The sequence below is a fragment of the Sinocyclocheilus grahami genome, unplaced genomic scaffold (genome assembly GCF_001515645.1).
Source record: "Sinocyclocheilus grahami isolate Dianchi unplaced genomic scaffold, SAMN03320097.WGS_v1.1 scaffold107.1, whole genome shotgun sequence".
Taxonomy (NCBI): Eukaryota; Metazoa; Chordata; class Actinopteri; order Cypriniformes; family Cyprinidae; genus Sinocyclocheilus; species Sinocyclocheilus grahami.
Window position 1 is genome coordinate 1544178 of NW_015505286.1, and position 11820 is coordinate 1555997.

The following is an 11820-nucleotide window of genomic DNA, read 5'->3' on the forward strand; positions in this document are numbered from 1 at the left end:
GGCTAAGGCAAATGACAAGGGCTAAGGCTAAGGCAAATGACTAGGGCTAAGGCTAAGGCTAAGGCTAAGGAAAATGACAAGGGCTAAGGCTAAGGCAAATGACTAGGGCTAAGGCAATGACAAGGGCTCCGTAAGGTAGCTATCTCTAGGAGAGTGATAAACGCTGAAACAATACTCGGCAGCGGGAAGGGATCAGAGTGAGTGTTAAATAGTGAGGGAGTGATATGAAACAGCTGGGTGCAATCAGTGTAAACAGGTGTGTGCAATTCGTGCTGAGTGCAATCAGTGCAATGCATAATGGGAAATGTAGTCCGGGGTGATGTGCAACAGTGTGTAGTGCGAGAGTCAATGAATAGGAAAGTTCGTGGACCGGATTCGTGACAAATGGCTTAATTTGCATAAAAATACACCATCCACGGAAAGCCTGTGGAGGCCCCGTCAAAAAAGTTACAGCTGTCACTTGTCAATTGCCCACCCATAACTTATTTGACTGGGCCTCCACAGGCGTTCCGTGGACAATGCATTAACGAGTCATAATTTAAGTTTTTAATCATTTTATTATGCAAAACGTACAGTGCTACACTCTGGAGACACCGTCTGACAAGTTCATATACATTAGAACTCATCAATTTTCATACTTACCTCAAAAAAGGTCTGTCCACGGAAAGCCTATTTAGGTATCGTCAAGTAAGTTACAGGTGTCACTTGCTGATGTTGGGAATTGGAGTTGGATTTTGGTGAGTTTCACCACTGCATGCCCACCCGTAACTTATTTGAAGGGGCCTCGACAGGCTTTACGTGGACAATGAGTTAATAGGTCATATGTCATAAATACGATGATTTTATCTAGTAATACCAGCTTTACAGTGCTCAGGAAACACCGTCCAGCAGATTCATGTATGTCGGATCTCGTGAAATGGCTTAATTTGCATAAAAAATGCACCGTCCACGGAAAGCCTGTGGAGGCCCCGTCAAATAAGTTACAGCCGTCACTTGTCAATTGCCCACCCGTAACTTATTTGACGGGGCCTCCACAGGCTTTCCGTGGACAATGCATCAGCAAGTCATAATTTAAGTTTATTATCATTTTATCATGTAAAACTTACAGTGCTACACTCGGGAAACACTGTCTGACAATTTCATATACATTACAACTCATCAACTTTCGGTGGACAATGCGTTAATAGGTCATATTTCATGAATGCGATGATTTCATCGGCTAATGCTGCGTTTACACCAAACGCGAATAGAGCGTCAAATTCGCGTCTACCGCATCTAGTTTGCCGCTTGAACATTTTGAATGCATTCGCGCGTCTAGAGCGAAATAGACGCACGTAAAAAACAAGCGTTTGAAGCGAAATTGACACGCGTCCGAGGCGAAATCCGCTTCTTGTGGGAGGGGCAAGTGCTAGGCGGTTGTCTGTTTGCAAGATGGCTGATGTTGATCGAGAGAGTTATCGCTTCGCTTTGTATTTGCTGAACAAGGTCATTCCTTGTTTGATGTATAATAATTCTATAGGTCTGTGCCGTTTCTTTGTTCAGGTTATTACTGTAAAATAATCTGGCATTTATTTTTGTTTTGATGATGAATGGAGCCAGCCTCCAGAAGTAATTAACCTGTCCTGTGATTTCTTTGTTTTCCTCACACAACACTGTCCAGACACACTAAAGTATATTGGTTGTCTTTACATTATAATACATGTTTCATATAATCAAGATTTAGATATGGAATAAATAGCATTCAATACAAAATGAATATGTGTCATATATTGAAATCAAGTTTTTATGTGATAAAACACTTGCTTTGTTATGCATTAGAACCACACCAGGCATTTAGTCATATTTCAAAATAATTCATTCAGGCCAAACATAAAATAATTTGAATATAAACTTAAAAAAATACAACATGTACAAACTATTTACATACAGAGACAGAAATAAAAAGGACCTCGCTTGGAACGTGGAAGAGCCTCAGGGAACAAAATGTAGGAGAAGAGGAAGGAGGGCATTCTGAGTTTCCTGCAGAGCCTGCTGCCTCATTTTTTTTAAAGCCTACTGTGGGCTGTGGGGGTCCGATTGTTCCAAATTTAGCACAGCGGTGCTGTTTTCCATCGCCAATTTGTACATTTAAAATTTTATAATTTCTTTTGTATGAGGCGGCATGCTCTGCAGAAAAGGCAGAAGGCTGAGGAGGAAGTGCTCATCAGCAGACTGTGGTGGTGGTGGGGCTGGAGGACGCCTCAGGAGCTCGAGCAGCGTCTGCTCCACCTCCGACGGACCATCACGGGGACGCCGGGTGCCTCTCCTCCTCTGTTGGCCTGTGAAATCAAAAATACAACACACAGTGCAATAAGACAGAAAGATGATAATTGAAATAACAAAATTGTCCAGATATTGGGAGTGAGTGACATACATAGCCAGTGCTTAAATACAAGTGTGAAATTGTTTTGAACTTGCTTTAACATATTTTACATAATTAAAGTTATACTTCAGACATATAAACATCAGGAAGATAAACATGTAAATGAACATAGTTAAAAAGTATGTATGCAGATGATTGGTGGCATACATTGCAATAGAATTGAGTCTGCATTTACAAATACAATGATTATTAGTAAAGGGACTAATTCACAAATTGTTTTGCCTTTATGTGAATGTTAAAGCTATGAGTGGATACTGTACTGATGTTTTCTGCACGTAACATGTTCAAATATTGTTTGTACTATTGCCTTCACACACCTGTGGGTGCAGCAGCAGGGGGTGAAGGACCAGGGACTGGGGAGACAGGAGAAGCGGCAGGGGATCTAGGATCAGTCTCTTCATTATCTGTAGGCTCTGTCAAGGCAATACTATATGTTAATACAACACGTTTGTAACAATAGTAGCCTCAGGGAACAAAATGTAGGAGAAGAGGAAGGAGGGCATTCTGAGTTTCCTGCAGAGCCTGCTGCCTCATTTTTTTTAAAGCCTACTGTGGGCTGTGGGGGTCCGATTGTTCCAAATTTAGCACAACGGTGCTGTTTTCCATGGCCAATTTGTACATTTTATAATTTCTTTTGTATGAGGCGGCATGCTCTGCAGAAAAGGCAGAAGGCTGAGGAGGAAGTGCTCATCAGCAGACTGTGGTGGTGGTGGTGGGGCTGGAAGACGCCTCAGGAGCTCGAGCAGCGTCTGCTCCACCTCCGACGGACCATCACGGGGACGCCGGGTGCCTCTCCTCCTCTGTTGGCCTGTGAAATCAAAAATACAACACACAGTGCAATAAGACAGAAAGATGATAATTGAAATAACAAAATTGTCCAGATATTGGGAGTGAGTGACATACATAGCCAGTGCTTAAATACAAGTGTGAAATTGTTTTGAACTTGCTTTAACATATTTTACATAATTAAAAGTTATACTTCAGACATATAAACATCAGGAAGATAAACATGTAAATGAACATAGTTAAAAAGTATGTATGCAGATGATTGGTGGCATACATTGCAATAGAATTGAGTCTGCATTTACAAATACAATGATTATTAGTAAAGGGACTAATTCACAAATTGTTTTGCCTTTATGTGAATGTTAAAGCTATGAGTGGATATTGTACTGATGTTTTCTGCACGTAACCTGTTCAAATATTGTTTGTACTATTGCCTTCACACACCTGTGGGTGCAGCAGCAGGGGGTGAAGGACCAGGGACTGGGGAGACAGGAGAAGCGGCAGGTTAGGGCATCAAACCACGTAGCGCTTAATAGGTGGTAGGTGGGAAAGCTGTCCGTGGGATGCTGCGTTACGCCCCCTAGGTGATTTTTCCCACCCCCGACGACTGCCCGGGTGCCAAGGGGAGGCCCGGCGGCACACACCGAAGGCGTCGGCTAGACCCTGGGGCCCCCAGGGGCCCTGCGGAACGGCCCTCCGTTTTAGTGCATTTTGTTGCAATCTGTCAATCGGCCACAAGCTGGCAGGCTCCTAGCCACGGACAGCTTATTCATCCCCCTTACCCCCTATGTGACCACGAAAAGCCTATTCATCCCCTGACCACCTATGTGAACACGGAATGCCTATTAGTCCCCGTTACCACCTATTTGACCACGGAAAGCCTATTAGACCCCCTTAGCAAATTTTTGACCATGAACTGCCTATTTGTCCCCCTGACCACCTATGTGAACACGGAATGCCTATTAGTCCCCGTTACCACCTATTTGACCACGGAAAGCCTATTAGACCCCCTTAGCAAATTTTTGACCATGAACTGCCTATTTGTCCCCCTGACCACCTATTTTACAATGAAAAGCCTTTTAGTCCTTTTGGCCATTATAATAATTTTATTATGTTATAATATAATAATATAATATTCATAATTACCTTAAAAAAGGTATGTCCACGGAAAGCCTATGTAGGTACCATCAAGAAAGTTACAGGTGTCACTTGCTGATGTTGGGAATTGGAGTTGAATTTTGGTGAATTACATGCCCACCCGTGACGTGAAATGGCTTAATTTGCATAAAAACGCACTATCCACAGAAAACCTGTGGAGGCCCGGTCAAATAAGTTACAGCTGTCACTTGTCACTTGCCCACCCGTAACTTATTTGACGGGGCCTCCACAGGCTTTCCGTGGACAATGCATTAACGAGTCATAATTTAAGTTTTTAATCATTTTATTATGCAAAACGTACAGTGCTACACTCTGGATAAACCATCTGACAAGTTCATATACATTAGAACTCATCAATATTCATATTTACCTCAAAACAGGTCTGTCCATGGAAAGCCTATTTAGGTACCTTCAAGTAAGTTACTGGTGTCACTTGCAGATGTTGGGAATTGGAGTTGGATTTTGGTGAGTTTCACCACTGCATGCCCACCCGTAACTTATTTGAAGGGGCATGGAGGCCCCGTCAAATAAGTTACAGCTGTCACTTGCCCACCCGTAACTTATTTGACGGGGCCTCCACAGGCTTTCCGTGTACAATGCATTAACGAGTCATAATTTAAATTTTTTTTCATTTTATTATAAAAAACGTACAGTGCTGCACTCTGGAGACACCGTCTGACAAGTTCATATACATTAGAACTCATCAATATTCATATTTACCTCAAAAAAGGTCTGTCCACGAAAAGCATATGTAGGTACCGTCAAGTAAGTTACAGGTGTCACTTGCTGATGTTGGGAATCGGTGGACTGTACATTAACAAGTCATAATTTAAGTTCATAATCATTTTATTATGTTTCTTATTTAACAAATAAGTTGCACTTGGGCACATCCTGCATGACTCGGCAAAATCGCTGAAAGTGCCCACGTGCAACTTATTTGACGGGTACAATCACAATGGGATAATTTGCACGTGTCAGTGGAGGCCCCGTCAAATAAGTTACAGCTGTTACTTGTCACTTGCCCACCTGTAACTTATTTGACGGGGCCTCCACAGGCTTTCCGTGTACAATGCATTAACGAGTCATAATTTAAATTTTTTTTCATTTTATTATAAAAAACGTACAGTGCTGCACTCTGGAGACACCGTCTGACAAGTTCATATACATTAGAACTCATCAATATTCATATTTACCTCAAAAAAGGTCTGTCCACGAAAAGCATATGTAGGTACCGTCAAGTAAGTTACAGGTGTCACTTGCTGATGTTGGGAATTGGGATAATTTGCACGTGTCAGCGGCCCCCGGAGGTCCGAGGGGCCTCGAGTTTCACGAGAAGTTGCATCGCTCGGCCCCCGACGACATACCGAGAGGGCTAGGTCGGGAGATGCCCAGAAATATTTTTCTTTGCTCTCCGTACAACTCTCTGTCTCTCATAGGCCTCTGTTTGGGAAAGGGCCTGTGCAGCAGCTACTTTCTCAGTGCCCGATTGGCTCGGGAAGCGTCTAGGGCCACGAAACTCCGGGACCCGATTGGGGCGGCCCTGATGGTCCCCCGTGATGAATCTTGGGGCCCTGCGACCTTCGTGAACCCTGCGTTCCTAACGTCCCACCCGCAACTTATTCAATGGAAACTCTACAGGTGGTTCGCGGTCAAGGGGGTCTTTTTTCGGCCGATCGAGGGAGATACGAACACAGAACTCCGGGCACTGTCCCGGGGGATCGTGACGTGACGGGAACTCCGGTCATTTAGGTGGTTGGCGGTCAAAATAGGCTTCCCGTGGTCATTTAGGTGGTTGGCGGTCAAAATAGGCTTCCCGTGGTCATTTAGGTGGTTAGTGGTCAAAATAGGCACTCCGCGGCTCTGAGGAAGACTATGACGAAGTTTAGGTGGTTAGGGGTCAAAATAGGCGCTCCGTGGCACTGAGGAAGACTATGACGAAGTTTAGGTGGTTAGGGGTCAAAATAGGCGCTCCGTGGCACTGAGGAAGACATGTGTGCGTGACCACGCACCTCGAGGGCGCCCCCGGAGGCGTCCGTACAGAGCCTATGGCCTATTTGCTGGCATTACCCGCTTTTTTGTAAAACGTCCACATCACCATTAGAATAAGTGACTCGTGTCGTCCACAAAGTGCGCACGAGCCCTCGCACCAACTATTTGTCCAATGGCTACACTTTTCAATGGAAAAAATACCACGAACAGCCTGAGTTCCCTTACACTCGATCAAAAGCTGGCCTTGCCTAGGAGGTGCACGTGATCTCTCAAAAGGCACCGCTGGGATTCGAACCCAGGATCTCCTGTTTACTAAACAGGCACTTTAACCAACTAAGCCACGGCGCCAGCTACAAGTGTGTTTACTGGTAGGGCAAGTCAGAGGATCAAAGCATCCAGAGAAGAGGCCAGAGACTCGCGGGCAAGGAACTGGACAGCTTAAGAGTGTTTGTTGGTTAAGACTAGCAGGGATACAGCAAAAACTACTGGTTAGGCGCACATCAATTTAGATAAATTTTTCTTAGACTGTACAACAATAATTACTTTTTTGCCATTATTGTACGGGGTAGGTGTAGACGTTAATAAAACACAATTGAACATGTAGAAAAAGCAATTTATTGTGAGCTTCCGGTTTTTGCTCTATCCCTTCTAGCCACAACCGTGTTTTTCTGCAGATGACGTGGGGCAGTTTGTTAATGGAACCGCCTGCTGCCTTTGCACTCCTCGCTACCCCTGTGCCTGACCAATGCCTCTGTGGGCAGGACGGAAAGGTCCTCGGGCCTCTGCACGATTTAAGTGTGGCTCGAAAAGCAGAGGGATCATTAGGGTCAGAAATAGCCCAAGGAGACAATCCACCAGTTGAACGAGGCCAGAGACTCGCGGGCAAGGAACTGGACAGCTTAAGAGTGTTTGTTGGTTAAGGCTAGCAGGGATACAACAAAAACTACTGGTTATGCACACATCAATTTAGAGTAATTTTTCTTAGACTGTACAACAATAATTACTTTTTTGTAATATTGTACAGGGTAGGTGTATGCATGAGGTGGGGCAGTTTGTTAATGGAACCGCCTGCTACCTTTGCACTCCTTGCTACCCCTGTTCAGAGTCCGATCTCAGAAAAGCATGCTTTTGGACTACGACTCTCTAGGACAGAACTTGCCTGCCCCTGGTCCAGGCCATCATTTTTCGGCAGAAGCTGAGGGGTTGTTTGCAAATGAAACAGCCTACTGGCCTTGCGCTCGATCAAAAGCTGGCCTTGCCTAGGAGGTGCACGTGATCTCTCAAAAGGCACCACTGGGATTCGAACCCAGGATCTCCTGTTTACTAAACAGGCACTTTAACCAATTAAGCCACGGCGCCAGCTACAAGTGTTTTTTTCTGGGAGTGCGAATCAGAGGATCAAAGCATCCAGAGAAGAGGCCAGAGACTCGCGGGCAAGGCACTAGACAGCTTAAGAGTGTTTGTTGGTTAAGGCTAGCAGGGATACTGCAAAAACTACAGGTTATGCGCACATCAATCTAGTGTAATTTTTCTCAGACTGTACAACAGTTATAACTTTTTTGCCATTATTGTACGGGGTAGGTGTAGACGTTAATAAAACCTGATTGAACAGGTAGAAAAAGCTATTTATTGTGAGCGTCCGGTTTTTGCTCTATTCCTTCTAGCCACAACCGTGTTTTTTGGCAGATGAGGTGGGGCAGTTTGCTAACTGAACCGCATGCTGCCTTTGCAGAGAGTACAACAAATAAATACATTTGAACATCGTCATCAGCAGAGGCAGACTTACCCATTAGGCAAAGGTAGGCGACCGCCTTGGGCCCCCAAAAGCCAAGGGCCCCCTAAAATGCTTTTCATATATGATATGCGAATTAAGCGCAGACATGCAAACGGTTGCTGTTTACGGTGTTTATTACCACGACAACCGTCAGAGTCTGTGGCGCCTGCAGGTGTACGCACTGCAAGTGCCATGAGCGCTCAGACTGACCTGAGATCTGCCCCGCAAATATTTCAGCAGTTATTATAGGCCTGTGTCTCATGTATTTCTGTCGACTGAACCCATGCCGTTAATTATGGATTTATCAGTCTTTTGCATGCCAAAGTCAATTTCTGCATAGAAATAATATGCCAAATAGAAGCAGAAAATCGTGCTATATGTACTTTCATGAGATCGGGTTAGACTACAACAATTAATTTGTTTTACAAATGGGAATACAACGAATTCATGAAAATGTTTACATTCAAGCTACCCGTAAAATTTATAGTGAAAAGTACTTTAAAAGCGTCTGGAATGCAATAAAGTAATTTTAAAGCTGTTTTTTAAAGCATTTGCAGCATTGATAAAAAATATAAATAATTAACATATCATACAAAATTGCGTTTCAGCAAATCCTCAAAATTTTAAGGTATTCAGAACAGAGCAACATAAAAATCTGAAAAAGCAGCTATACAATTATAGGACAAAGTTTTACATATATGCCATTATAATTAGTCTTTTATTTTTTAACTGTACGGAATTATAAAATAAAACACAAATTATAATCGGGCCTTCCATCAATTATAGTGATGAAAAAATGACTCGCCATCTCCTAATTGGATGTGCCTTTAGAGAGAAATGCATGGATTACATAATGAAAGAGTTTATTTTATTAGGAGTCTATTTTCGATTTGAATGATTTCATTTTAAAGTACTAATTTAAGGCTTTCTATATATTTTGATCATGTCTGAGTTTAGGTTCATCATTGTGAAGCACTCCTGTTCAAGACCGAGACGGCAGAAAGCGTTTGCTTTCTTTATTTTATAAAAGGACAACGTTTTGTTGATATTGTGAGTGCACACAAATAAAACTAGACCCTTTACAGTTTAGAATGATGAATTACTCTTACCTTTATGAGCAAAAATGACTGTGTAGGCTATTTCAAGCCGTTTCCACTGTTAGAAAAAAATGCAAGTGATCGCGCTGGTGTCTCCATGTCCTGCAGAGCGCGTTTCAGCTTCCACTCTCTGGGCAAACTATTGGATATGCGTCTAACAGCGCACATTTATATAGGTTAAACATTGAAACTAACACTGTGATATACTTGAACTGTTTTTTATATAGATTTTATTTTAGGCAATCCTGATGATTTGAGAAGGCTAAATTGATCAGACATAGGCTATTGGCTATGATCAATTCACTGTCTGCTGCTGGCTGTTACTTAAAAAAATAAAAAAATAAAAACTTACATTTAACGAACAAAAATACTCCAAACGTTTTTCTAAATTTACTTTATAAAAAAACAAAACGAAATATAATCACTTTTCCATTACATCCAAAATTGAACTATTTTAATAGCTGAAACAGTAGTATAAGCTTTTTTGGGGAAAAAGACGGACTAGGGCCTATATTTGAGACCCGTGCAGGGCTCTAATCCACTTCATCCAACGCTGTTTTGTTCTCATCTGTGAGCATGCTCTTGATATATGTATTTTAGGTGTGTAAATGTATAATTGCCTTTTCATTATTTTTTCAGTTTTATTTAAATTTGTAATTAAAACAACTAAAAATAAATGTATTTTAAAGTTTAGAATTAGACAGCCTTTGCACACAGGCTTACGCTGAAAACAACTAAATGGAACCTCAAGGTTGATCTAGGAAAATGTGTGCAAAGGTATAGGGCCCCATTCCTATATTTTGCCTGGGGCCCTCAATTCACTAAATCCGCCCCTGGTCATCAGCTATCTGAACAAGAGGTCTAGATGTAGTGGTGTAAGAAAAAAAGTAATTTAAAACAACGTTTACAAAAAATATATTTTTGCTCTCACAAAATTCCTTTATATTTTGTGGCTGTAGCCTTTTCAAGAGCGTGGCACTTTTAACAACCTCAAACTTTACTGAATGTGTAGCTTTGAGCTCAATGGTGAGATATGTTCCAGTTGTAATAGTTCTATGTGTAAATCAGCAAGCCTTACTTTTTGTGTTGACGGTTCATCGTATTTATATGGAGATGGATAATTGTCCAAAAAGTAATACCAATTTAGTCAAACACTCTCAAGTAGACAGTAATTTTCTGAATTTATTTCTATGAACATTGAATGCTGAAGGATCTCAGAAAGAAGGCCTCACATAAAGGCATATAAAGTCCAACAAACAAAATGTGTACAGTGTCATCCGTAATCCTGATCATCTGACATAGTAAAATGTCAGTCACAGTAGATTAAGAGAGGTTTTTCTGTATTCTTTATGTGATATGGTTATCTTATATGATGTAAATACTTTCTGAGGTGTCCTGAATTTACAACTGTACCCCCATAGATCTTGTTTGGATATTATCTTTGGGGTCTGTAGGGGAAACCATGGATGATAAGGTTCATTATATATCTATTCTATATGTAAGTCAAAAATAATAACCTAAGAAAATGGTTAAAAACAGCTGAAACAAGCTCGACTGATACAACTCTTTAATTTCATGTTGGATGTTGAAAAATCCACATTCTGATGCATTAGAAAAAAGTATTAGAAAGGCATGAAACCATGATACACGAGCAAAAATATTGAATAAAATATGATGAATGAATGTAAAATATGTTTTCTTTGTACGGTTAAGAAGCTTCATCTAGACCCCCGAATTATTTAGACCCCCAAAAAAGGCCAGTTCCACTCGGATAATGAACACCTTGGGGAAAAATCATTTGAAATGTAGGTTTGTCAAAAAGAAAGAATAATATTTTATCTGGTTTAGTTGTATTTAAAAATAAATAAATAAAATAAATAAATAAAATCCCTTTCTTAAAAACATTGTGTCAAACTTATGTTGTAGCCTGATTCTCGTCTTGTCGTGTATTGACCACATATTTATCAGACTTATAAAAGCAGTGTGAACCTTCGTAGAAGTATTAAAGTAAATCTTATAAAACAAAGAGATCCGATGAATGACTTTGTTATAACACAACGGATATGAAACTACATTTGGTAACCTTTTATTCAAGCCTCAAAGCAAGTTTATGCTTTAAAATTAGTAATACATATGTACAATACAATACTTGATTTTGGGAAAAAGTTTGAAAACTAACTTACATATGCCAATCTGAACTGTTGACCTTCCTGAATGACATCATTGTGTGTGTGTGTGTGTGTGTGTGTGTGTGTGTGTGTGTGTGTGTGTGTGTGTGTGTGTGTGTGTGTGTGTGTGTGTGTGTGTGTGTGGATCTGTTTGGATTATTTTTTAAATAATCACATTTTAAAAACATTGCAACCACATTTGTCAACATGATTTATTTTGTAATATAAAGTTTGGACTTATATTTACTAGGAATTGAATTTAAATTGAATCTTTATAAAAATAAGAAAAGTAAAATCATATACAAACACCCAATCATATACACACGAAACACGAGCCACCTTAAAATGTAAGATAGTATATAGGGTTTTTTTTAAACGTACTGTAGGTATTTTCTACCGCAGGACATCAGGAGTCTGGTGTGGTGT

General features: G+C 41.0%; 3 long non-coding RNA genes and 2 other non-coding genes across 5 annotated transcripts in view; all 5 read right to left on the reverse strand.

Moving 5' to 3' along the window:
• LOC107588805 (uncharacterized) overlaps positions 1-11496 on the reverse strand; it is a 15858-nt gene extending 4362 nt beyond the window's left edge. Inside the window, exons 1-2 of the long non-coding RNA XR_001609626.1 lie at positions 11426-11496; positions 7086-7093 (exon numbers count right to left, since the gene is read on the reverse strand). This is a non-coding gene — a long non-coding RNA (uncharacterized lncRNA). The remainder of the gene's footprint in view (positions 1-7085; positions 7094-11425) is intronic.
• On the reverse strand, positions 2131-2833 carry LOC107588803 (uncharacterized). The gene is made up of 2 exons (XR_001609624.1): positions 2740-2833; positions 2131-2318 (listed from the first exon to the last, which is right to left on the reverse strand). It is a non-coding gene; the product is annotated as an uncharacterized lncRNA (long non-coding RNA).
• On the reverse strand, positions 3042-3714 carry LOC107588804 (uncharacterized). The gene is made up of 2 exons (XR_001609625.1): positions 3653-3714; positions 3042-3230 (listed from the first exon to the last, which is right to left on the reverse strand). It is a non-coding gene; the product is annotated as an uncharacterized lncRNA (long non-coding RNA).
• On the reverse strand, positions 6630-6703 carry trnat-agu (transfer RNA threonine (anticodon AGU)). The gene has a single exon. It is a non-coding gene; the product is annotated as a tRNA-Thr (tRNA).
• Positions 7641-7714, reverse strand: trnat-agu (transfer RNA threonine (anticodon AGU)). Its single transcript has one exon. It is a non-coding gene; the product is annotated as a tRNA-Thr (tRNA).
• Positions 11497-11820: the final 324 nt, after the last annotated feature.